General features: G+C 39.4%; 1 protein-coding gene across 4 annotated transcripts in view; it reads right to left on the minus strand.

The window, feature by feature from the left end:
* Positions 1-27,187, minus strand: part of tnr (tenascin R (restrictin, janusin)) — a 230,737-nt gene that overhangs the window by 144,293 nt on the left and 59,257 nt on the right. For all 4 annotated transcript variants that reach the window (XM_080460231.1, XM_080460230.1, XM_080460229.1 and 1 more), the window contains exon 3: positions 7,909-7,961. The gene's annotated coding sequence lies outside the window, so the exon portion shown is untranslated. The remainder of the gene's footprint in view (positions 1-7,908; positions 7,962-27,187) is intronic.

Consider the following 27,187-nt stretch of genomic DNA (forward strand, 5'->3'; position numbering starts at 1 on the left):
CTCTCGCTCTCTCTCTCTCTTCCTTCTCTACCAGCAAACCATTTTCTTTTATTACTTCACCTGCAATTCTTGAGCCGCTGGGTGCGCTCCCACGCTGCAAGTCCCAGACAAGCATCGGCAGCATCTATCTTGTGGACAGAAGTGCTGAGTGGCTATTACTTCTCAGTAGACCACATAAAAACCACAGCAATTAAATGCTATTGGGCTATTCGACTTTGTCTTCTTAGAAGAGGGGAAAAAGGGAAAGTGAGTTAGTGAGGGAAGAAAGACAGAAGAAAGCGGGAGTGAAAGGAGGAAAAAGACAGACTTGAAGTGATGCTGCTTAACAGAGAGAAAGACCTTGATGTCAGCATAGTCTGAAATGAAGATGGAGGAATTAAAGTGGCTGTGAAGAAAGAAATGATGAAATAAAGCACCTGTTCCAAAGAGACAGAGAATAGCTCTTCAACTGAGGTACAATGGTGAAATCAGACGGCAGCAGTGGCATTATAACGACATCTTCACTTTCCCATCGAGTCATAGTTAACCCTTTAAAGAATCTTTGCAAAAATACCAAACCAGAGAGTCATTAAGGAGGAACTTAGGCATTTTATTCATGTATATGTATTTTTGAAGTCTGGAGATAATAAAACTATTCAAAATCAATAATAAAGAATACATAATGTATTTGAAAATGTATAGCTGAATAAAATCATACATATTTTATGATTTATAGCTTTAGAAATGCTATTCAGGGGAGAACTGGTTATACAATCCCTAATGTCAAATCCTGAGCACAACCGAGTCCTACTATCCCACAATCCATCCGTCCGTGTTCTACATCGCTTTGTCAAGAAGGCAGGGTAACCCTGTGCGGGTCGCCGGTCCATCACTGGTCAAGCACAGAGGCATCGTCACACACACTCATAATCACACCTACAGGCAATTTTAGACTCATAAAATAAGCTTAAATGCATGTTTTTGGACCGTAGGAGGAAAATCAAGAGAAAACATGCAGCCTACACAAGAAAAGTCCCCCCAAGCATGGACTCAGCTGAGGATTTTGTCCTTTTAGAGAGAAATATAAAAACATACTCGACTTGGCAGTGTAGAATAGAGCTAAAGAACACATGTTTTGACTGATAATTTCAGAAATGTTCTACATAGCACAGCATTCCCAGTTAATTTCTCTCTGGTAAGAGGTTACATGATGCTCAGCCCAACTGTCTTTTCGATCCTAAATGTGTTAGTCACAAAGTTTTTTTTCCCTGTTCTAATGAAACCCATATAGATGTATCATGTTTTCCCTTGATTTTCACAAAATGTAAGAAGCAGCAACCGCCTTAGTGTTTAGCATATGCATTTAATCATTCATGATTGTAATCAACTTTCTATTGTCAGTTTCCAATCCATTAAAGAACACTCAGAAATGCAGAGAGAATTTAAACCCTTGTTGAAAGCAACTTTGGTACTTAGTTTATTTTTAACCTTAACACACAGCATCGCATGATTCCAAATTTAGTATCGTATAATTTATTAAAAAATCCCATCATATGTTACAGTTCATAGCTGGAATATTTCTCTCCATGGGGTTATATTTCGCTATTTGAATAAAAGGCCAATACGGTCACTTCTTCGAGAAAGGGTTACGAGAAAAGAAATGATTGTATTGTATTGTTGTATTATTGTTGTGTCATTTGGGCTTTATCTCCACAAAGCCAAACACACAGAGTACAGTCGGTGCCACCAATCTTTCGGCAAGCAAAACAGAAAGATGCATCGGCCTCAACCGAACATTCAAACTTGTCCCGTGAACGAGCTGCATATGAATGATTACAGTTATTCTTATGCAGTTTATATTTCCTGGGGGAGTGCGTGAACTTGGGCTGGGCGGGGCGATCGTGGTCGAGGTTCCCCTGCTGATGCTTGCTGTTGATTACAGCGACTGAAGTGACGGCTCGATCGGCTCCGCTGAATTTGTTCGCAAGCCCGTGTCCGGTGGTGGTGCTGATGTGTTGGATCCAGGGTCTTCAGAGGCAGAGGTAGCTGGCCTACCAGTCTTCATCCACAATCGGATATCCATGTAAAAGAACGCCAATTAGTGAGCTGAAAAAGAATTCTCTCCGATAGATGCCAGTGACGCCAAATGAAGGGGCGGGGCTGCCGATCCGAGAGGCCGACGTCCTGAAACGCCCACCTCATGACGCCACGTGTGCAAAAGATACATCCCTGATTATATTTTTCAGCTGAGACACATTTTCTGACTAGTGTCTTCCTCAAATCTTATTTTAGACCAAATCGCCTCATTTGGATTTGTGAGGCAGCGCAAATAATGTCATTAGAAGTTGTCAACTGAGGAGCACTTCCAGCCTCCGATGTCCATTCTGCGGAGATGAGTCTGGAGAAAAAAGTAACTTAGGGGACTTGTGGAAGTGATGACGAGATCTGGGAGACGCAGAGAAACTTTTAGATAACAGTGAAAGCCTGCGAAGCAAAACCTCTGCAAAGGAGTCGCAGCTCATCTGCTGCCACTCAAATCATGAGGATGTGACAGCTCCAGCGCATTATCGGGATATACATCTGGTTTCTGTCACGCTGGCCACTGCATTTGATAACACTGCTGCATTTATAACCTCCGCAGGCAATCCAGGAAGTCAAAGAAGTTTTGAACCAAAGGACGGACACAAATAGAAAAATATGGGCAAAGTCAACAGCGATTAGGAGAGTCAGCTTGAAGATGGAAAACAGCATGAATAAGCTGGCTGTTCAGTGTCGCAAATATAAAATGTTCTCTGTTGAACTGTCGAGTATTGATCCATCTGGATATTGTCTTTATGTTGATGTCCATGTGGGTCTTTGTTTCTGTCCCACTGACCAATCGGTCAACTCTGTGTCCCATAAAGCAAAACGCTAAGCACTCAATCACACAGAGCCAAACACCAAATAACAAGCAGCCGAAAAAATATAATCAGCCTCTCATATCCAGTGCTGCAATGTGGATCATTTTAGATTGTATGCAGGGAAAAAAAAGGTCTTGTTAAGTAAATATTTTCAGTCATAACTTTGTAAGTGCATCTTTCTTTCAATCGATTTGAAAGGTCAATTAAAATCTGATCACTTTAAAAAGTATTTCTGTGAAAAAAAGATAAAAAGGTTTAGATGAACTAAAACATGTCAAGCCTTTTTGTTCCATTATATCATAGTCTGAATTTATGTATTTCAAAAGATCAGATGTTTGCTATTTCTTAGCAAAAGGCCATAATCATCACAATAAATATACAGGGGATAAAATGGAATCCACAAACAGAAGTCAAAAGGTCAAGTTAAGATTAGTGTCAAATATTAAGTGACTCGATAGAACAAATCAGAAATGATCCGTATCCTCCTAAAACAAACCAGGCCTGTTCAATTAGCTCCCCAGAACCAACCTCAACCTAAATTACACGCTTCCTATTTAGAATTTTTATGCTTTTTACTTTTCATTACCAACACATTTTTCTGTTTATATTTGTAAATCTGTCTATATGGAGAAGTCAAGGGCAATTTCATTATACGCTGTAAAATGACAATACAACTTTTCTGATGGTGATTTACAGATGGTATGCTGGCCATTGAGCACCGGCAGAATGTTATGTATATATAAATATTATGAGATAGAACCGATCTTATGACCTTATATAAAATCTCTTCTGCTTTCAACCAGGAAACAGAAAAGGATGTACTGTATGTACTCCAGATAGTTCAAAACCACAATCTTCAGTAAAAGCTTTTAACAGTGAATTTAAAGTAAACTATTTGAAGTATTTGTGCACAAAGAGTGGACATGAGTAAAGTGCTACCAACCCATGTTTATCACAGCTTGATGTAATGACAGAATAATTCCCAACGCTCCATTTGATCCTCCCACTGTTGCTGCTGCCACACCGGACAGCTGCTCCCATTGATCACGCGCCGTCTCCGTACGACTAAAAATAAACATCTGTAATCGGGACGGGAATGTAAGTACACAGCATAGACAAAGCATGACAAGGGGCGAACTAACAGCGAAAATTACAAATGGCTGCCTGTCTCATTACCCAAGCAAATCACATTAGATACCCTTCGGAAACCTCATATAGATGCTGCACTGAGTGGCGCCCTCTCTTACAATCAGCCGTCCTATCCATCTCTCTCCCCGTTGATACGTCCTCTGCTTCCTTTGTCTGACTTCTCCTCTGACTAACTTTCTTCATACCCTTTTGTAACTCTTTGTCCCTTTGCCTTTCTATCGCTCTTTCAGAGTCTCTCAGGCTGTCACTTTCTTTCTCTCTCTGCTGACCGGACAGACATATTCAAATGGAAGTTAAGGACAGAGCCTTGCATTATTCAGACCATTCGAACCGCTTCACAGACACATGAGTTGGGCACATTGACAGTAAAATCTCCATTTAAGCCGGACAATTTCCACAGGCAGCACACGCGAAGTGAAAGAGGTGAGAAGCAGGAGGAATCCAGACAGGAGTCAACAGGTACGCACAAGTCACAACCATAGCCGTCACATATTTATCATTACAAAAGAAATACACAAACAGGGATGAAATCAGAAGAAAACTATTTCTAAATGACTTGGTACCTTTGAGATATGTGTATCAACTATACAATGTTGACTGATCAGTGCTGTTATGCAATGAGACCATAAAAACACTGTGATGTGTGCACATATGCTAAATGAGTCAATTTACCTTCCATCATCCACTTTATTTTTCCCCCCTTTTAGTATAATGCATTATCTGTTGCTTCTAAGTTGTATTTAGTTTGAAATCGTTGCATTATTAGATTCCAATATTACTATTGGAATAACATCACAATGTGTACTCCAGCAGATTCAGGTGTAGCTGCAGTAAGTTTAAAACGTGACAAATCAGGTGAAAGTTTCATAAAACATAAAATAAAATAAAATAAAATAAAATAAAATAAAATAAGATAAAATAAAATAAAATAAAATAAAATAAAATAAAATAAAATAAAATAAAATAAAATAAAATAAAATATGGCTGACTCAGAAGGACTCCCCATAATAATAAATGAAAAAATTCAGCGTATCTTGAGTGATATTCCTAGAAAAAGTAGACAACACATAGATTAAACCAACAACTTTTTAATGTGATTTATTTGTCTTTAACACTCCCTTTCAATTTTGACTCCCAACTCAAACAGACTGAAACAAGCAAATGATTGTCTATGAATCATGACGTTGCCCTTTGCACACTTAACATAAACATGAGCGAAATTCATTAAAAGATAAACAAAGTTTCTATCGAATTGTGACATCAACCACCATTTTGCTACCGAGAAATATTGAAAGAGACTAGCTGATTAATGGTGGCATTCTTTCTGACCTTCTGACATAGTGATGGCTTCAGACCACAGGGAGGCAAGTCTTGTGATTTTATCCAATGAGAACAAACAGTTTGCCAATAGCCTTTGGCTATCTCCATGTGCAAGTAAGCACACTGTTTCCTCTGGCCAGATCGATGCTTCTCGATTAGGCTGCCCAGGCCAAAAGGAATTCAGCAACTTTCCTATTCGTCAGCTCTCTGGGACCAATTCCCATTTCAAACACATGCATCCACACAGACACACAAACACACACCGGCCCGAAGATGAAAACCCCAAACTGATGTCACAGAACCACAAAGAGATGTCATGGCATTCATGGCATTTAGCACAAGCGTCAGATAGTGCAGAGCTCTGCTTAAAAATCAATGCGCATTTGCAAGGATCGATGGTTGGGTTCCTATGAGAAGTAATTAGAAACGGAAAACATGATGCACCGTCTTCTTCTTGCTTTCCACCATTTCATCATCATCATCAGCCAAAAAAAAAAAAAAGAGTTTGACACGACGGAGATGTTTGAGACTACAAATCAAGTACAAAGACACGGTTGTTAAGCAGTAGTGGTGAGTTGCCATGGAAAGTATTTAAAGACTCCACTTTTATATGAAAAGAAATCCACAGTGGTGAAGTGGCTGGCAGTTTCTCTTCAGGCGTCTTAATGTTGCATTGTTTGGCTTGGGTGCTAGCGACTGCTACTTTTATTTTTTAAAGTCAAGATGTTAAGGTGTGATAAAAAAGTATATTTTCTCTCTATTTCTTCTATATTCATTTTGTCTTTCTTATATGCATTTATGTCATTGTTTTTCCTCATCATATCCTTCTTTTTATTATATTTATTTATTTTACTTCCACTTGTTCATTCTTTTTTTCACCCTTCATACTCCCATTTCCCAGTTTCTGCTAGTTTTCATTTTCTTCCTTTTTAATGTCATCGAAAAATGCTGCCCTCAGTGTTTTTCAGCACAAACAACTAAATCGTGGTACTTTCTTAAAAAGGTTTTTGATCCCTGAGTGATTTCTGAAATCCTCTGTAGATCTCCTTCATAATAACTTAAAAAAAAAAAAGTAGCAAAGGTTTTGAGCTCTTAATGACCCTTCAGTAATCAGGAAAACCCAGAAAACTTGAGTTCAGACTTAGCAGCTATTAAAACATTAATCTCTTCAACTTGGGAGGGACACTTAAAGACTTGCTTAATCTTCATTTTGCACACTTTTGTTTGAGCCTGTACACGTTTTCATCGTACTTCCTCACTGCTCGTGCCGACAGTACATGTGTGTTAATGCAAAATATTGTTGCTGAATTGTGCGGTACAAAGAAAACTCCCTGGCCTTGGCTGTTTTCAATTTCACATGAGAACAATTACAGGGGGAGGCAGATTGCCACGCGAACACCTGTGATACTTCTTTCACACTACAATATAAAAACCAACAGTCGTTGTCTTCATAATACACATCGTGTGGATTCATTTGTACATGGAGAGTTAAAGCTACCTCTTCTCAGAACATCTATCATAAAAATAATCAATACACCCATGAAACTCTGATGTCTGTTGTATTGTCCAAATGTAGCGATACATCACCTATATCCTCGCATTTATCACGTTTACGTCTCTGAGTACATTACTGCGGATGATTTCAGAAGCATAAAATGAATATAAGACTCTGCTGCAAGATGAATGAAGCACAGAAGTTGTTGGTTTATACTTGGTTTACTAATTCGAGAGAAGTCGGTGAAGGCTTGTCTGCCCCGGGCTATGTCTGCAGCTAAAGACAGAATGAAGGGAAGAATGGAGCATCTTCTATTACACATACTTAAGTAGCGTAATTAAGACTTAACATGATGGCAACTTGAAGGCGAAAGTGGGTTTCTACTGCAGTAGACGAGGGTTAATACCTCAGCTTACTGGAGTGAGCCACACCGTATATACCCTGGACGTGAGGGGCAACGGTGTCCCCAGATGGTTGAGATATGTAAGCAAGCAGTGACGGGAGCAGCTCCCAGAGTGTGTGCTCCACTGCTAATGTGGCTAACGGGGGTACGCAGGGACACAGACAGGCAGGAAATGGACCTTGGCTTCCCTTACACACACACACACACACACACACACACACACACACACACACACACACACACACACACACACACACACACACACACACACACACACACACACACACACACACACACACACACACACACACACACACACACGAACACACTCACACACACACACAAAGTCACACCAAGCCCGACACAGAAATCCCAAGTTGTGAGAACACAAAAGTGTTTTTAAAGACCAACATAAGGAACGTACAAAGCAGTCTCACCCAAACAATTGTTACAACGTGCATTGAAAGCCAACTAGATGACTGTTTCCATTCATTGCAGCTGTCAAACCGAGGCATCTTTCACTATGTACCATTTGTGAATACATTTTACTTGCATGTGCTAAACAGAGAGAAAGAGGGCACTTTATAGAAGAAAATGAGGGGCATTATGTGCAAACACACACAAATCTGAGCCGTGGCATGCATTTTGAATCTGCAACTCACCTTGAGAGTGCCAAGTGGAGTTGATCCTTTTAGTGTCGGTCCCTGGGTTGCTGCTGTCAACAGAAAGGAGAGAGGTTGCGGGTTATTTAAAAGAGTGAAGCTTTTTGTCCCTGCTTTGATATTTTTTTTTCATCCATTAGACAGACCCTGTGGAGAGCTTGAAATAATCAAATCAAACCTTATTTTCCACAAAAAAAAATCTTCTTATTCAAATGGGAATTAAAAATAATGACAAGACCATCACAAAACCTCATTTCAAATCACAACGGAATCGTCAGAATTGTGCAAAAACTGTATTTCTTCTGAAGAATTTTAAAACATCGACAAAAACAATAGACAAAGCCGCATTAAATAGTGAATTGATATGACACAAAAATTATGATAAACAATAAATGATCCCATGTGGTTTGAGAGTAAAAAATGCTTACATTTTGAAGAAGGTACGAGCAAAAAGCAAAAAGGTATAAACGTTTGACCTAAGGATTCTATTTGACTCAATTCAGTCAAAAAGTAGTTAATGTCTATATTCCAATGTGTTTGAATGTGTTCCTCAAATGTTAACATGGTGTGAGACTGCATCAGTTTCGCATCATTACAAATTGCAGGTGTGTTTAAAAACATGGGCAGCTTCCCTCTGTAACAAGTTTTTCTGTTGTGCTTGATCATAAACAAGTACAGGTGTCGCGCACAATAGATGCATAACAGACAAGGCACAATTATTTATAGAGCAACATCAAACGCAAGGCGATTCACAGTGCTGAACCAAAGAAATGACGAAAAAATCTAAATAAAATAAATATATCAAATCGATCCAATGACGGATCATAATGTTAATCTTTCCCGACAGCCACTGACCTTACGGTCCACTTTGGGACCACGTAGATCCTTAGGATTAACTTTACTCTCCACTTTTCCAAAAAGGTATTAGATATCCCAAATCACCTACAAATATTAATACGTTCCCTCGTCAGAGGACACAAATGTCACGGCCGCTTCTCTCTACGCTTCCAAGTTTGAAGAAATCAGAAGAGAAATATTACATCTCTACATGAGCAGAGGAATTCCATGCATCAAACGTAAAGCCACAAATCGTGCGTAATTTCTCTAATCTCTAGACAGTCAGTGGTTGTGATAACTTCAAGGGCTTAAAAACAGATAAACTTTACTCTGTGCCTTTTCCTACGAGGTATTTGGCATTTCAAATCACCCACAAACCTTACGTCCTCTGGTCAGAGAGCCACACACGACACAATGTTCCAGGTACCTTCACAAATAACTCGCTCTATGCAGCCAACATAGAAATGATACATTTCTACATAAGCAAGAGAACTCCACGCATTGGACATGATGAATTTCGGCATGTGCGGAGTACGCGCTTCACGGTATCACTTCAAAAATGTATCTGAGATTAATTTGAAGGAGCAATTTTCAAGTCTTAAAGTTTAAATTAGAGTTGATAAGATTAAAAACAGCCGAAAAATCTGAAAAAAAATAAGGTAAGAGCTTTATTAAGATAAATGCAATGAAAAAGGTAAAGTCTATTGTTTGTTCAAAAGCCTGTGCAAATAAGAATGTTTGAAGTCCTGATTTAAAAGAAGTGAGTGTGTCAGCAGTCCTCAGGTGGTCGGGAAGTTTGTTCCACAGGTGACGAGCGTAGGAACTAAAAGCTGCTTCACCTTGTTTGCTTCTGACTCTAGGAACACTGACTAAACCTCTTCCTGAAGACCTGAGGGGTCTGGATGTTTCATGTTCTACAAGTGAATCTGAGATGTATTTAATGCCCAAGACCATTCAAAGCTTTATAAACCAGAAGTACGATTTTGCAGTCAATCATCTGACTCTCAGGCAGCCAGTACAGATACTGAAAGTGCTCCACCCTCTTTGTGTTGATGAGGACTCTGGATAAGCTGCAGTTGTCTGACAGGTTTTTTGTCCTGAGAAACACAGTGACAATAATCTAACCTGCTGAAAATAGAAACACGAACAAGTTTCTCAGAATCAAGTAACCTTATTCACAGCATTCTGTAACATTGATAAAAGCCAAACTTGATCAATCCCTGGAAATCAAACACCCGGTACACCTCGCTGCATCATGACACTGTTTGTCCAACACTGTGTAAGCACACAATGTAAACAGACCCCGAAGCATTAGCATTTATAATGGTTTTGAAGGACACAAGAGATAACTTTCATTTTACACTTGAGACAACAGCCAGCACTTGATGCAGGTTCTCAACGGATGGACACATATGCAGGTGTGGATTGTGAACGTGTGCGCGTGCCCGTGTGTGTGATGAAGTATTACATGCCGCAGCCTTCTTTTATGCAGGAGGCACTCATCTGACATGCTTCTCTCATGACCCTAATTAACCTGCCATATTGTAGCACCTTATACAACCATCATTAGGTTTTGGTGGGGTTCGAGTGTTTATTGGGTATAGGTTTGAAGTGTATTCATACACTGCGTGCAGACGTGTACATGAAAACACACGCATGAGCTCGCTGTTATCACTTTACCCAGAGTGGGTTCAACTGAACCTGGGGTCACTCTGTAATGCACCTTATTCGCACTCAATCCTCACGAGGACATATAAGATAAAAATGAGCTGAGAGAGAGAGAGAGAGAGAGAGAGAGAGAGGGAGAGAGAGAGGATAGATGCAGATGCTTTACAAGTATAAACTAATAGTTTACATCGAGGTCAGCATGATGGAAGACGCTTTAGCTCAATGCTGTGTCAACATTTAGAGGTTTTTAGGAAATGAAAACAGATACATCATAGTTGTTAATGAGACACTCCAGACGGGAAACTATAAAATTGCAGCGCAGCGGTGAAATGTCCCACCGATTAGTGCTGCAACCTCACATCAACAAAAGTCCTGGTTAGAGTCCCAAAGACTGGCGAGACCTTTTTGTGTCGTGTTTGCATGTTCGAGTCAGTCTAAAATTATACTTGCATTTATTGGGGAGAATATGCAAGTGTGTGTTGCATGTGTGTGTGTGTGTGTGTGTGTGTGTGTGTGTGTGTGTGTGTGTGTGTGTGTGTGTGTGTGTGTGTTCGCCCTGCAATGTGTTGGTGAGCAATCACTCCTCAAGACAGAATGATAAAACATGAACTCGTGGCAGCACACATGACATCGCATACTGATCGGTTTTCTTTGTAAAACTTCAATCCTACCAGACAATGGGGAGGCAAACATGTCCGAGACAAAAAGAAAAGTAAAAACCCTCATAAACAAGCCAAAAAGTAAGACAACGGGTACTGATTGTTTTCCGAAAATCCTGCAGTTTTTGAGTATTCATGCTGTACTGTGGTGTCTCACTGAGTGACGCCTCACCTTTTATGTGCTGACAAAACAAAACAGTTCACTCTGCTGAACACGACGACTGTGAAACAACCAATGCTGACTCAAAACAGACGGACGAAACCACAGAATCCATCAGAAATCTGAGACGCAATGATTCAGTGCAGGTTCACTGGAAGTGAACAAAGAGATTTACTGTATAATCAGCTATGTAATCAAATTTCATACATAATAAGTACTGTCATTAAAGGTTAATCGCACTGTTAATGATGTCTTACTCACCAAAAAACATATTGGACAGAAATCCAGTATAATAGTATAATACCAGTTTATGTATTTCCAGATAACACATTTGTGTACAAATATGCATAATGGTAGTCATATATTGTACAATACAAAATAATTATTATGAGAAATTATGTTATGATAAGTTTGTTAAGTTTGGGTAGCTTTTCACGACTAAATGCATGTACATTTGTATAGAAGTAGAAGAAAGCAAATAAATTGGTAACTACTATATCTTTATCATTTAACAACTCCATTTTCATGTTATTTTGTGTTTCTATTCTGTTATTTACATATTCAAAGCAGACACCAATCACTCAAGTAATTAGTATTTCTTGCAGCTCTAATTTATAGTCTGTATCGGTTCTTTTATTTTTCATATGTCCTTATCAATTCTTGCAGAAAAATAATTAATTCAGAGGCTTTTTTTCTTATATTTATCGAACAAAGTGTCATTTATCGCCCTGTTGTATTTGAAATGGCACAGTGCCCTGCAAATCAGTTGGAGGAAGTGCCTAACACTTTGTTTTGTTCAGTTGTAAAAGATGAAAAAAGACCACTTAAAATAACTTGGGGAGACAAATGCATAAATATGGGAATTTACAGATGGTGACTCTAAATTATGAAATCCTTGATACAAACAGAGTGTGAGCGGGAGAGAGCGAGGGAGGGACTGTCTGACAGCGCTAACAGACATCCAGCCACATCTGCTGTCGCAGCAGACTGTAGCTCTGGTGAGATGGTGGTGAGGCAGCCTCTGTGTGTGTGTGTGTGTGTGTGTGTGTGTGTGTGTGTGTGTGTGTGTGTGTGTGTGTGTGTGTGTGTGTGTGTGTGTGTGTGTGTGTGTGTGTGTGTGTGTGTGTGTGTGTGTGTGTGTGTTTGTGTGCTGGTGTAAGTCAGGTTGTAAGGACAGATCGCTGTTTACACAGTCATAATGTGGAGGCCCATCTCTGTTTTTGGGGAAGAAAAGCAAACCCACATATCATAAATCATCAAATATTACCCACGGTGAGATTAGATTTGATTTAAAGGGAAGAGCAGAGTCAAAGCCGGGATGGTGGGGTTAGCTCATGTCAATCCTGTGTCCTCTGAAGTAATGGAAAAATGATCCTCTGTGTGTGTGTGTGTGTGTGTGTGCGTGTGTGTGTGTGCGTGCGTGCACTTTCATCACTTCATTAATTCTCGGGGACATCCGACAGCTTGGAGGAGCAAGTGACAGAACAAGAACAGAGGATGAGAGATGTGTGTGGGAGGTGAGACGGAGACAAAAAAAAAAAATAAAAAAATCACAGATGTAAAGGAGACAAGATGACTGGTTGATTTTCACGCCATCTTGAACCCTGAAAACAGAAAAAGCACAGTGACACGCCGGCTCCGAAGAACCGCGCCACGGTCCCTCATTGGCACCTCACCAGCGCCTGAAGCTGGCACAGGAAGTAGACGGCAGCTGCTACATGCGGCACGCTTTACACGTGTCCGCTGTGTGTTTGACGGCTGCCAGAAATCGTTTGCAAAGCTCGCTTGGTCCCACTTTCATCCATCTCTGTCAGCGCAGCACTGAGGAGCTTGTGAGCATGAAGCAATTTGATCACTCGCTTCTTTTAACATTTGGCTCCTTACAAAGTAGCAATATTCATGACAACGGGAAACGGCTAACAAGTCCGTTCTCACGGAATATGAGAACAAGAAATCAATGGTGTCGTCACCCAAATAAGCCAGCAAATAGATTAAATGGTGCTTTTCAGATCGATGTTAGATTGAAGGTGTACGTCACTGACACATACGAAAAAAATACTGCTGATCTGTTAGTTACGCGGGTTAACGACAAAAGTTAGGAGGCTATTTTTAAATTAACGGCAATAACGTTAGACGGAGCGAATCATTCTGAAATCCAACTTCTCAGGTGGATGAACAAATGCTGCCGATGAGTGATGCTCAATTAGCTTTTCAAAGCTTTTTTTTCCAAACTTATCATTTTCCCTATGTGAAGTTCCCAGCACTGTCTGACAGGATTACTCTTCCCATCACTCTGAAACAGTCACACTGCGTTACAGAAGTGGAAAACAAAACTCCTATATTGTTTACAAACTAACTCAAATTTATGTTTTAAATAAACTCTGCAAAGCCATTAATAAATTAAATGCAAGGTGATAAGTGACAAAAAACACTGCGAGTAGCTGGACAAGCTGATAAATGAATACAGATTATACCAATCATGTAAAGTCAATATCAAGTATGCAATCCACCTCTACACAAACATATTTATTGCAGTTTTTCAATAGTTTGGCAGATAAACTAAAAAAAGAAGAAGATTATGACAGAGTGCATCATTATGTAGCATTGTGTGGCTGCACGCATGCCGTCGTGTTGCGTGAAAATTAAAACGTGGATAAAAGCTACAAGCAAATCAAGTGGCCAAAAGAATGGACTCGTGCTCCATGACGGAAAGAAACAGATACAGATCACCAAACTTTCCAAATTCCGTCTTACATAAACAGGTAGAGTGCATTTTGTTTTATTTCAAGCTACTTTATTTGCAAATCATCATGATATAAAATTATATTTAAATAGGAAATAGTTTTTAAATATGCTGCCTCAGAAGTAGCCCACTTTCTGTAATTGGTGAGGACTCACTAGTTCAAAAAAGGAAATGCGAGTAGAGTCACAGAGATGGACATATTAATTACTCTTCTTAGTATAATCAATTAGATAAAAGCATATCAGCATGATGATAAATTTCACAGGGAAGTGATAGAGATCATGTTATAATAGTTCATTTATCTTCTGTACTGGAGTCCGGCTGAGGAAACCGATGTGGAAAAGACGAGAGTCAAATCATAGACACAAAGTCATACGAAATGCCCAAGTTTACTTCCTTTACACACAAAAATTGGCACGTGTGTTTTAAACACTGCCATGCGTCCATTCCGCTGCTGTGGTTATTAATCAATACATCAAGCAGAGGGCAGTGCTCGTTGTTGGTTTATGGTTTCTAATCCAGACATTAATGAAACTGGTTCAAAACTGCTAAAATGAGTACTTGTGCCCACAGTAGTATATCAATTCAGCCCTGTCAGGTAATGCCTTATGCTTTGTGAGTGAAACCATTTCTAAACTGTTCACACAACTCATCTAAAGCGTCTTCATTCAGTTGTCTAGGTGAGGTAATGTACATACATCTGTACCCACGCACACATTCGCAGTCTTACGTCAAATGCATCGAGGACAACAATATTGATGATGCTAAACTCTGTATGCACTGCCACCACTGGTCATCCGTGGTACTACTCTGTAAGATACACATCCATCAGCTCCCTTGAAAGGTAATGAATACAGGTGATGAATAAGAGCGCTCGGTCTTCGTATTTGGCCTGGAGCATATTTGAGCTTTGACCTGCTATTTAGAGCCAACAATCAACCAAACACTAGTGGCCTCGGAGAGGTGGAGGAGGTCACACCCAGAACGCGCAAAAACCATGAGTGAACTAAGGTCTTCAGACGAAGGCAGGACGGTTGACAACTCTATCAACCTTTTCTTATTCATAGAGAACTTTTTCTACCGTAAAATGTAGCCCAAAGTGCTTAAGAGTGCCGTGTTCGTGACCACGCTGTGCCTCCAATCATTTTTTTAACTTTATTTGTACGAAAACTAAGCCTTAAACTGGACAAAGCACACCAAAAAAGATGAAAAGCTACTTTACAGCCATCAAAGACTTAGGAAAACTAAATACATGTTCTATAGAAACATCTCAATACTACACAATTCTGAGATTTATGAGCTTATTTGTACTATAAGACAAACAAAAATACAGTGTTGACAATTTGTTAGCAATAAGAATAATCTTAATGTCCAACAACTCTGAGGATTTTTCTCATTTATCAATAGACAGCCTGACATTTCCACTTTTACTCAGTTTTTTGTTGCTTTCTCTGTTGTGCTTGTATTTTTCCCCCGCAGTTTTGTTCACCGTTGTCCACTCCATCCTTTCTCACTGAGGTTGCGCGGCGTTGTGGAAATGTCACAGGAGCCAAAGGTATTGCGCTCTGCATATTTCTTCGGCCGGCTCCATAGCTTCTGTCGGACGACAAACTTCTCAGCTATTTGTCCTCATTACAGAATAGCCTCCGACTGCCCACCTTAATTCCCCTGCCCGTTTCTCAGGGGGCTCTTCTCCACCCCTGCTTGGCATGAGTCATTTTTACGACCACCACTTTGGCTCCCACCGGCACAGTCCGTCTATGCTTTGAACCCAGCTAAGCGAGTAAATCTGCGGCTTTAATTAAAATAGCATCTTTTGTAGCACTTTCGATCCCTCTGTCCTCTTGTCCCCGGTGACATAACGGTGCCGGGAACTTCCCTCCGCAGAGCTGATTCGAAAGGAGCGGCCGCTGAAATAATGGAGGCGTGTTGCACTACTTTATGATGAGTTGGCGAGAAATACGCTACATTTCATTCTATCGGCTCGTCTTTATGCTCTGACTGAGCTCTCTGGGTGAAAGATAATTAGGAAGGTCAGAGGTAGAGGCTCTACCCTTAACTTCCTCATATAGATTTAAAATATGCAAAATCAATGAGCGAAAAGAAAAAAAAGAAGCCAGCACGGGCAGTTAAAAAGGAGAATAAGCTTTTCAGGGAGCACGGTGACAAATAGCAACCTTGCTGTCTTTCAAGGTCAACCTTTCTTGAGGAAATAACGATTGTGAGGCTAAATCAATGAGGCTCATTCGAGCCGTTTTCCTACAATATTGTTCAGGGACCAACTTTGGTGCCATTGATTAGCTGATTTATGGCTTGCATCTGTTATGGGCTTAGGGTGAATGTAGATTCGCTCATTACAGAGGAGAAGAGAAGAGATGAGAGGAGGGGAGGATCTCAGCTTGTACCTGGTGGGTTGTTTTTTTTGAAGTTTGAACAGAGGAGCACTGATAGTGTCTTTATTTGGTTCCTTGTAACGCATTTTGAGCTGCATTTTGATCACCGAGGGTGGAATTTAAATAGTGTTTAAAATAGTTGGCTGTTTCCAAAGTTTCATTAGTTCTTTTAACTTTAAAAGGGAATTTTAATTACAGAACAGATAAACTGATTTAAAATGGAAGAAATGCTACTGATTTATAGTCTAAAGAAAAACAATCTAGCAGTGTATATTAAATTCCAAACGTTTTCATCAGACTCTCAATATAGAAAAAAAGGATGTTTTTAGCCTTTAACAATTTTTTTAATCTGGTTTCCTTTCTCTCTCCAAAAGAATGCATGTGAAGCCAATCGGTGAATTTAAATTGAATGTGATTAACTAAATTGATCATCTGTGTTTCAGCCTGTGACCTACTCATGGTGTAACCTGCATTCACTCATAGTCCCTTCAGATTAGGTCAACCACCCCCAAAACCCAGCGTAACATAAAGCTATAGAGAAGAATAATGAAAAATTCCTAAATGAAGCAGAACATTTGTGGGATTTTTATGGGTCTCAAACATTGTAAGTGCAGAAGAACTTGCATGCAACAACTTTCAGCACAACGTTGCTACAAAAATTCAGCAAAGTACTAATGAGACCATCTTTTTCCGGTACGGAGAGAGAAAACGTGTCTGTCTAGGACACTGTCTGCCTGTGTTCCAACACTGCTGCTATGAGTGCAAAACAAATTACACTGACAGTCATGCAAAGAGGAGTAAACTGTTTTGCCTGGCCTTTCAGTAGCTATTTTCTTTTGGCTGATGAGAGGTTTTCTTCACATTGTGACACTGTGATTGTGCATCAGGTGCAATGTGATGGCGTCTCAAACAACACTGCATGCACGTGTTGGTGCAAAAAAACATTTGTTGGAGGTTCATGGAAGGACAAAGAACTGAGCTCAGAATTGCGTTGCTTAACTCCTGATTATATGCAGTAACTTTACCGTCACGTCACGTTAAAACATAAGTCCAGTGCAGAATTTTTATCCTTCCTTTTTAAAAAGCATCACTCAGTTGTGACTATGGAGTAGTTTAAGGTCACAAATCCATCCAAATGTTTTAAGCCAAAGATAGTAATATATTGTGTGCCTTTTGGTCAGTTTGACACTTTACAACAAATTCGATTCAACATAAATGACATCTAATGGTGTTAATTGGAGTTTAGAAACCTGATATATGATTTGAAAACACACTTGGGTTGAATTTTGCCCTGTGAAGGATTAAACATTACATGCCCTTTGCTGTTGCCTTTGCCATTGCCACCAACTGCTGGTGCAACAATACCTGACACAAAGAGGCTGTAGAATCTCATAGGTCATTTGCCCAAACTGAAAACACCATATTAGGAAAGAAAAACATTTCAGCCACAATTTTCCAAATTCAAAGACAAGTGTTTTAACACTAACTCTATTTGTATTAGCAGCTCAAATCACAATATATCAACTGCACCACATATGCAGCAGTAACCTGTGTGCAAAAACAGGCCTGCGAGATGATAAGGACTTAAAAAAAAAAAAAAGATAATGCAGCTACCATGCTGTTGTGTCTACAGCAGAGAGTGCAGCTTACAGACGTGGGCTCCACCCCTACCCCCGCCCCACCTTTTTTTTTCTCCAACAGCGTAAAATCACAGCAGTAAGAGTGGCTGTAAAATGCTGAATGTGAATGTTCTAAACATCCTGAAATTACTTGTATTATCACAATTTGATCCAATGTGTCCATCACAACCTGAAGTTCCACAAAGCACCGTCAGAAATGATTTTCATGCCATTTATGAAAACAGGCCACCAGTGTGCGAATGCTTTGTGTTAGCAAGAAAACAGAAGCCGACACAATCTCACTTTATGTCACGAGTCCTGCAAGCAGTCAACAAGCCGGTGCAAAACTCCATTCACTGTCCTCTGCTTATCGCCACTTTCCACTCCTGGCCCCTACCTTTTTTCCCCCTTCTCTTATTTGTTCCACTAATAAAAAAACAAAATTCACTGGATGCACTAATAACACAAGCATCCTTCTTTTTTTTTTTTTTCTTTCCTTCTCCTATCTTACTTCCTGTCCTTTCTTATCTTCAGCCCTGAAGGGCTCGTCTGTGTCCTAACCAGCTGAAGCAATGCGTCCGCTGGTCTGCGCCTGGCCCCTATTACCAGAGCATGACAAGGAGCCGCAGTGTCGACTTGTCAGCCTAATAAACATCCTTTATGGCGCCCGCCTGGGTGTGTTTTGAAGGGAGTCAGCGAGCCACCAAGCAGTGGACCATTGATTTCATGGACGGCACACAGTACTGACACTTCCACCCGTCTATTCTGCTGCGGACAGGCTGCAATTGTTTTGCCATGCGCGGCCATACTTATGACAGTCATACTCGTGGAAGCTTTCTTTCTATTTTCCAGACATGGTCATGAAGAGAGAGTCAGAAGAGAAAGGCGTCCCCAAATGGACGTTTAACCAAATGCTACCCATCTGAGCCTTACATAAAAACATTTTGTAACCCTTGTTTTGCAGGTCAAGATCAATGAGGCTTTTATATTTTCCTTCTTTTTCTCAGTGCAGGAAAGGTGGGAGGTCATGCAAGCAGCTGAACAGGCCATTCAATCATTTACAATAGTAATCACCCTTTTTTTTCTGTAGCGCTCCCTTTCTTGCAGCACTTCGCCCCTCCTGTGGAAGCCGACAGCATTAACTACTCAAAACGGAGAGGGGACAAAAGGAGAAGTAAGAAACATAGAGACCGCCACTTTTTCTTTTTCTTTTTTTTTTTTCCCAATAATGAGATCATGAGTTCAGCAACTATTCTTGAAGTGCCAATCAAGGAGCAGAACAGGAGCCAAAAGCAATTTGTGGCTGTTTAACCTTTATCCTCTGGCATGGTATAAATATTCATAACAGGTGGGCAGCCAGACATGCCAGCTAAGCAAGCAAACAATGTAGGCTCGGACTGAAAGTTCATTAATATCAACTGTAGCTGCATAAAAAAAACAAAAAAAAAAAAACATCCAACTCAGCAAAGCATGGAGCAGTGATGTGCTGATCTGTTTGTTCAGCCGATGAGCAACTCAGTCGATGTTTCCAGAGGGAAAAACCTTTGGCCTTCTGTGATGTTAAAGTTTCTGACAGTAATAGAAAAAAAATTCTGCATCTCAAAGAAAGAATGCACCACGAGGGTATGGCCTGGCCAACAAAATATTCAGAGAGGATATCTATTAGAATAAAACAATCAGCTCAGTCATCCACTCATCTATTACTCCTTTAGTTCATCTTTCTACTGTTCTTGTTTTATCAAAGCTAAGGTAGAATGCGAACATGTTTTAAGGGGAGGGAGCTGGACAGTGCGAACCACTGCACCTCCTAAAAATCTATCAGACTAGAATCAGATGGTTCAGGTCAATTAAGATAAGATAAGATAAGATAAGATAAGATAAGATAAGATAAGATAAGATATCCTTTATTTATGTGTAGAAATTTGCAGTGGTACAACAGGATAGTAAAAAAGAAAGAAGCACACATAGCAGAAACTAAAAGAAACAGATAAAATTGTGCGTGACTAACTCCCTTCTAAACCTGCTATATTTGGGCTACGCTCACCAGAGGTTGGACCCTATCAAAGCAAACATTAGAAAGAGACCCTGAGTACACTGGTCTATTATAGGTCTAACACTTATATAGAAACAACAACTAACATAACAAGCAAGTCTTTGTGGAGTCACGAAAAGACTTTGAGACACAGTGTGAACATACAAATGTTACACAAAGACATTGGTTGTGTCTCAGGACAGAGGGAGAGAGCTCCTCGATATGAAACCAGCAAAGTTTCAGATCAGCAGTGAGTGATTGGAGAATGACCGGTAGAACGTCCATTCATCTTCTAGACCTGCTTTAACTCATTCGACCTGTCAGGAAGCTCAAGTCAAATCCAGCTGAGTGTGCATGACTCACAATAATAAAGCAACCAATTAACCTCATGGATTGTAGAAGAAAGCCAGAGTATGTGGTGCGAACCCCAAACGGGCAATTAATGAACATGCAAACTCCACAAGGAAATACTTTGTTACTGCAGCGGAACCACGGCGCCATCACTACGAGGCGGATGTGCTAGCTAACCACTCCACCAACATTCCTGCCTGCTGCGCAATTAACAACCAGAATGGTGAAAATAATTATATATGACTTGAAACATCTAAGATTGATATTTAAAGGCAAATGCAAACTTATCATATTCTCAGGATCAAACCTTTCGACGACAGTGTAACAGTCCCTTTTGATGAACTGGAACCTCACAAATATGGTGACCTTTTCATTTCTTATTTATAGCCTAGATGAGTAAAATGATTACTCAGATTTAAAAAAAAAACAAAAAAAAAAACTGTTGTGTGCAGCCCTCAAGGTCTTATATCTTAAAATCCATCAGATTAGAATCGGAAGTTTCAGATTGGGTGAAAATGATGAGGAAATACCAGGTGGGACCCGACTTATCTGAACCTTTGATATTTAGTCACTGTGCCTCTCTTTGCTGTTGGAACGTTCGCCATCATCAAAACAAGATTGCAAGACCTCCCTGATGACTGATGCTTGTGAATATGCTAAGAGATTAAAAAAAGGTCTTCAAATGTTGTGAGATGAGCACTGTGAGCATACATTTAGACAATCTGAAATCTAATCTCAAACAGCAAAGGATTTTCCTCCATGCAGGTCCAATTTGTGAAAGTTTGGCTTTGATTATGGACATGTCATATAAAGAATTATTTGACATATCATCAGGATATTTAAAAAAAAAAGAAAAAGGGCAACCTTTCATCTGCGCACGTTGGAGGGCTCACTAGATCTCGATATGACAGCACGGTCTTCAGTAGGAAAAGATTAAAAGTCACAGTTTTAGATTAAACTGGTTTTCATCTGTTACCGCCAAGCCGTGCTTTTATCACATTAACTTCATCTGCTACATCTGAACTGAATTACACTGTCAGTCCTGAAAATTGGAAAATATCATCAAAGATGACAATAAAACATTTCCCTCAATATTGTTGAGAAAAGTATGTAATGTCACCTTTTACATACTGAGACCTAATATAACAAATAGTTTTATTTTTTTCTTTTCCCTATTTCTTAACTTAAAATCAAGTTGCATTAAATACAGGCTCTTAAAGGACAAACGCTGAAAGATACAAACAAACACTAGAAAATGCGACGTCTCACACGGGTGGTTAAGGACCGGAACTGGATGGAAATGTATATCACATATGTTGATAGCGCATCAATGATACATTTGCAAATAATTGTGCAGCTCTAGTTGCAGCTTTCCAAAGATTCCCCTAAAACAAAAGTAAATTTTTTTCTATCACACTGAGAACCCGACAGCTCTAAACCATCACCATCTACTTCATTTGAGAGCAACTCACAGCAGTTTGCTTTGGAGCAATTACCAGACGTGTACTTACCAAAATGAAAAGTGAAATCTTTAAAGATTAAGTTGTGTATTTTTTAAATGAATAACATCAGCACAACTGACTCACTTTATTTAGAAGCATAGTTTTTGCCAATTCACTAATACAATGGCTGTAGAATAGTTTCAATCCAATGAATTTCTGTAAAAAGACTAATTGATCCCAGAAAGTGTCAGAATTAAAGGAAAACCAATGGGTGTTAATGAAGTTGGAGATTTCACAAGAATGCACGGTGCTTGTTTTGTTGTTTATTGTCAATCCAAAGATAATTTGCATGTTTTTTTTTCCCTCTATATGATTTAAAATATACTAATTAATAAAAAACGGTTGTGTTTGACAATGCATTGAACTGTTTTCAGGGCGGATCGAATGTTTGCTGCTGCAAATGCATCCAACCAAACAAGGAGTTTTCCTGGTGGTGCACTCGGAGTGTTCCTCCCAAGGAAAGGCTTTGCGAAGCAGGAGAAGCTACTTTGTATAATCAACAGCCTTTGGGGAACAAGTGAGGGGAGGTCACATTCAGACTAATGCACCTTTGATTGTGTTTGTTGTCTACTGAAATGGCCGTCTGTCACGATACAATGAAATCAGCAATGCTGGAAGAAGAAGAAGAAGAAGAAGAAGAAAAAAAAAGGCAGCATTACAGTGGTGCTTCGTGAAGCAACAGCAGCGAGGCGAGCGAACCTGCAAACCTGTAAAACTGTCAGAGCGACCTTCACTTACCCTCGGTATTGATGGTTCAATCATATGGAGAATATGAATTAGTACCTTCAGGGATTTTTTTTTTAAATGAGCCATAATTCTCCGATATGTCAAAAGAAAGATGAATAAATCAAGATGTGACTTTTTGCGGCGTCACCCGAAGAGCCCGGGAAAGATGGATTCTAAAAACTTGTTTTCCTCACTGCGTATCTGATGTTGTGGTCAGCACCGCGATTACAACATCAGCCACAGCAGCCGAACAATCACTTCAGAAAACCAACTGCATCAGATGATTCCTATAGATTTTCATCCTGAACTCCAGACCTTTGAAGAAGAAGAAGATAAAAGCAAAACCACCCTGACGTTTCACAACTTCTTTTCATCTCTAATTTCTCCAGGGACGGTGTAAAGGCTTCTTTCGGTATTCCAAACTGAATGAATGAAATATTGTTGGAAAAAGCTCAGGAATAGTGCAGCCTCCTGTTGTGTGTTTTTTTTAAAAAAGGAAATCATATGAAAATGTACTAAAACAAAACGTTGACTTTTGACTGAAGAGCCAATGTAGAACAATGACACAGTAAGGAAGAAGATTCTTCAAGTTCATGTGCATAATAAACTGATTTATCACCATTTTCACACGGTGTTCCTTTATTTGAAACGACACATAAAATTAATGAATTGATGCGTGTTTGTGAACACCTACTGTTAATTTGATTTTTTGCTCATTTTGTGGAGAAACTTGGCTGCAGCCCAGTGGATTCACTCTTGTAAAAAAAAATACATCCGAAGTTCATTTTAATTGTGAATTTCCTCCAGTTCAAATTATCCACATTGTGATGGAAATTGTGCGCTATTCCTTTTTGAAATCTTTGTGTTTTTGTGGGGTTTTTTTTGCTCTTTATATACGGTTAATGTTTCTTATAAACTAGCAATATTTTCAGAAGCACTCAAACTTCTCATTGCAGACCCCCCCCCCCCCTTCATTTTTTTGTCTATCAAAAATTAACAAAAGTAAGCTGATCGTTCCTTTTACAGTATAATAGAACAATAAACTGAAAAGCCACATTCTCCAGATGGTCTTCCATTATTTGGGACTACAGAAAACCACACTGAATTCACATGATATTGTGACCACCTACTGTTAATTAGATTGGAATTTTCGCTCAAATTTCAGTGGCTGCAGCCTGGTAAGAGCAGAAAGAAAAATATACACCAGAATACTTTGATAATCCTCAAAGGAAAACTGACATGGCATTTATTTCCTTTTAATTATGTGATCACAAGTACCAATGTCAAAAAGCTATAAAAGTAACATCTGAATCTTTTTTTTTTTTCTCAATAAAGATGTTCTGCATTAGATAATCTGTCCCACGCTGTGAGAAAGCATTACAAAACCACTGCCAGTGGCCCTGCTTTCTCTCTTTGTTGAGCTTTTCTATTCACTGTCTTTGGCTTTTCCCCCACTATAAATAGATGTCGGTGTCCATTACTGTTTCTGGTCTCCTAAAAGACGCTGTTGTACTTTTCCGAGCTCTCTGTGCCCATCCGTATCTCTGCTTTCAGACATTGAATGTACCCTGCAAACTATAAAAATTCATTATTGCATTATTTTGAGCTTTCTTGTATAGAGTCACCAGAAGAGCTGAATAGAAGAAATACAGCTTTCTCTGGGGGGAAAAAAGGCCTGGCAGTAATGTACAGAAAACAAATCGCTTGTAATGGGGAGAAAAATGCATAGCAACCATTAGGTCATTTTAAGAATTATGCAAATATCAGTGCACAGGGTAAAATGGTTTGTGCCTTTGTTGGCCAGAAACTTAACAACCTGTAAGTGGCATTATGATTTCCCTTCAAAATAGCAAACAAAAGCTAAATGTAAAAAAAAAAATATATATATATATATATATATATATATATATATATATATATATATATATATATATATATATATATATATATATATATATATATTGGTCTCAAGCAAATGCTCTCTAATAGCTTCTCAAAATATTGACAAATTGTTTATCATGTCATAATTCAGTTATCGGTTGTTGTTGGTGTTATTGTGTAAGATGTTGTCTATAGATAGTGAAGTGAATGAATAATAATAGTTAAATGACTTTAGGGGAAAGGAGATGATGAGGAAAACACAGAATCATGGCATGGAAATATATAAATGCCAAATTCCAGAGTTTGCGGGCATTGACATTTTGAACCTCGGGTTTTTTTAATCTTCATGCTGTTGTCCGGATATTGTGAAATAAGACTTGCAGCAGATGAAACAAGAGACTGAAGTTGGATTTCTATTACAGGTGACGCTCAACTTTAAAACTACTAAGTTCCGGGAGAGTGTGGACTGGGGAGTCATGGCACTCTGGAGGTAAACATTATTGTCCATCTACTTGTGCATCTGCAGAAGAGTTAGAAGAATTAGAAGAACTCTTTACTTGTTGCGCATGCACAGCAGCAGCATTTCAGAAAGGTTGTGTATCCACAGATTCGGAGCATTCAAAAAGCTCCACTGCCACCCCAAAGCACTTTACGTTGTTACTCACATTCACACACCAATGGAGGCAGCAATTTGGGGTTCAGTGCTTTGCTCAAGGACACTTTGACATGAAGGGAATCTGCAACCTTCTGATTGGGAGACGACTGCTCTACCATCTGAGCTATGCCGTCCAATAAGCTGAATGTGTCACCAGTTTGAATGCAAAACAAAGTGACATGTTGCAATCACTTACTATTGTAGTTTAGAATAATAAATGAATACAAAATTGAAAAAGATAAAGAAATGTTTTCACAAAAGTATCATTTGTAAACATATTTATGATAAACAAAACTACATATAAAGTAAAGTAACTTACCCTGTCTATTGCTATAACTGAAATCTAAAAGTGAATATATGTTAAGATGGAAAAAGGCCTAAAAGGAAATGTGTTTTGATTTCATGTACTTATTTTTGGGGGTTTGGTAAGGTGACTGATTGTTCTGCCTTTTATTGTCGCCTTCTGAAGGAGAGCAATGAGCCCGCATGGCGCAGCATGACTCAAAGCCATTCAATTCATCTCCTGCACAAAGAGGATCTCTTTATGGCTCGCAAAATGAGCTTTGAGTCTCAAATATGAAAGGAAAGATCAGGCCACAGCAACAATGGACTTACATTAGTATTTGAGAGAGAGTGTGGGGGAAACAGAGATACGATGGCTGAGATGAGAAATCTCAGAATCTTTGTAGGCTGTGGTGCATCTAATTGAATTATTCTGAATATATTGATGCTTCACCTTTGATTATAAGGAACAGTAGCGGCATAAAAATAAACAACGTCAGAAAGTGAGTCGATGCATCATTCTCCCCAATGCAAATGTTTGAGCGGGGAGTGAAACGCACAGATGATCATCACGTAAATGCTGTGCGTACAGTACATTTGTATTTCGACAGTGTTGTCAGTGTTCGCAGTTGAGTGTGACAGTTTGGTAATCACAGTGACAGGAGCAGGATATTGGATTCACTTGAAATGCAAAAGCAAATGACACATTTATCTGCCCAGTGCGCCTGCAACCGAACCTGGGTATTAAATAAACATCTGACATGGAGACACACACACACACACACACACACACACACACACACACACACACACACACACACACACACACACACACACACACACACACACACACACACACACACACACACACACACACACACACACACACCCGACAGATTTACATTATGCTGCAGCCGCACGGAAAGATTCATTTTTATATGTTAAATGAGGAATTAAAATGTCTTTCTTTTCTCTTCAATATGAAGCTCAGATGTGTGACAAAGTCTCGTCACTGCTCCACCAGTTCTGACATCAGTCCTCAGAGTTTTGATTTTACCCGATTAAGCCCATAACATCTACTAACTTTCATAATGAACCAGCCAAATTATGTAGGTATGAAGTGTTAAAAGAACAAGTCTCAAAACACAAACTATTTTATGGCGCAGCTTCACAAAAAAGTGACACTGAAAACTGTATTTCCTTACTTATTGTTTCATTCAAAAAAGTATTGCATTTGGGAATTAAGCCACATTTTGATTGAGGCTTGTGAGCTTGATGCTTGTCAAAATGTCCTGTTTCCGTTAGCACAGTGCACCTCGATGTAGCTGATCACTTAATAGTTATTGCATGAGTACAATTAGAGTAAATGTTATTATGGTTCAATTATAAAAAATGACAAAGCAGACACATTTTCCCCCAAAGTATATCCAGGTGTACATCAATTCAAGCACGTATGAAGAAATGTCATCGGACTACAGAGCATCTCTCTTATCAGCACACAATATTGTAGATGTGAATATAATACAACTCTAAAGGTATTTTTTTCTTGAGCCTTGAGTTGAATAAATTAAGTTATCGCTGTCTGGCACAGGAACAGCAGTTCAGTTCTAAACATTGTTAAATTCCTGTCAGTGGACACGGATGCCGACAGGGGAACCCGGAGGGTCAAACGTGGAACTTTACCAAACTTCAGGTGTTTTCTCATTGCATACAGTTTTATATACAGTCTCCAGTGTCTTCAGCGTATCCCTCTCACAGATTTGCAGCCTCA

The sequence above is a fragment of the Lipophrys pholis genome (assembly GCF_963383615.2).
Source record: "Lipophrys pholis genome assembly, chromosome: 1".
NCBI lineage: Eukaryota > Metazoa > Chordata > Actinopteri > Blenniiformes > Blenniidae > Lipophrys > Lipophrys pholis.